Source organism: Mandrillus leucophaeus, unplaced genomic scaffold, assembly GCF_000951045.1.
Source record: "Mandrillus leucophaeus isolate KB7577 unplaced genomic scaffold, Mleu.le_1.0 Scaffold147, whole genome shotgun sequence".
Lineage (NCBI taxonomy): Eukaryota > Metazoa > Chordata > Mammalia > Primates > Cercopithecidae > Mandrillus > Mandrillus leucophaeus.
This window is the reverse complement of record NW_012101443.1, coordinates 1223544-1224616: the sequence shown is the minus strand read 5'-3', so window position 1 is coordinate 1224616 and position 1073 is coordinate 1223544.

The following is a 1073-nucleotide window of genomic DNA, read 5'->3' as shown; positions in this document are numbered from 1 at the left end:
CTTGTCTTTTGCGGAAACATGTTATCGCTCAACTCCTGACCAACTGGGTGCCAGGAACGATCCTCAGTAATCTCCTCTTCAGTGTGTCTCTGATGCTATCATTTGCCTTTTTCTTCCTCTCCAAATCATCTCTTTATCCCCCTTTCCCCTTCACTTCGTTCTCGGAAGAAAAGTCAGTATCCTTCATTTCAAAGTTTATCCTGTTTGTCCTGCCTTAGTTCAGGTTACTGTGGCAAATTACCACAGACTGGGAGGCTTAAACAACAAACGTTTGTTTCTCACAGTTCTGGAGGCTGGAAGTTCGAGATCAGAGTGCTAGCGCGGCCAGGTTCTTTCTTTCTTTTGGTTTGTTTTACATTCAGGGGGTACATGTGCGTGTTTCTTACATGGACATACTGCATACCGGTGGGGATTGGGCTTTAATGTATCCATTACTCAAATCGTGAACATGGTTCCTGATAGGTAATTTTTCTTTCTTTCTTTTTTTTTTTTTTGAGATGGAGTCTTGCTCTGTCGCCCAGGCTGGAGTGCAGTGGCGCAATCTACGCTCACTGCAAGCTCCGCCTCCCGGGTTCACACCATTCTACTGCCTCAGCCTCCCGAGTAGCTGGGACTACAGGTGCCTGCCACCACGCCCGGGTAATTTTTTTGTATTTTTAGTAGAGACGGGGTTTCACTGTGTTAGCCAGGATGGTTTCGATCTCCTGACCTCGTGATCCGCCCGTCTCGGTCTCCAAAAGTGTTAGGATTACGGGCGTGAGCCACTGCGCCCGGCCTAGGTAATTTTTCAACTTCACTCCCCTCCCAACCTCCACCCTTTTGGAGTTGCCAGTGTCTATTATTTCTGCTTATGCCAAGGCTGGTTGTTGGTGAAGGCCCTTTTCCTTGTTCACAGATAGCTACTTTCTGCTTGTTCTCATCTGGCAGAGAGTAGAGAGAGGAAGCAAGCTCTCTCCTGTCTCTTTTTTTTTTTTTTTTGGTGGAGTCTCACTCTGTTGCCCAGGCTGGAGTGCAGTGGTGCGATCTTGGCTCACTGCAACCTCTGCCTCCTGGGTTCAAGCCATTCTCCTGCC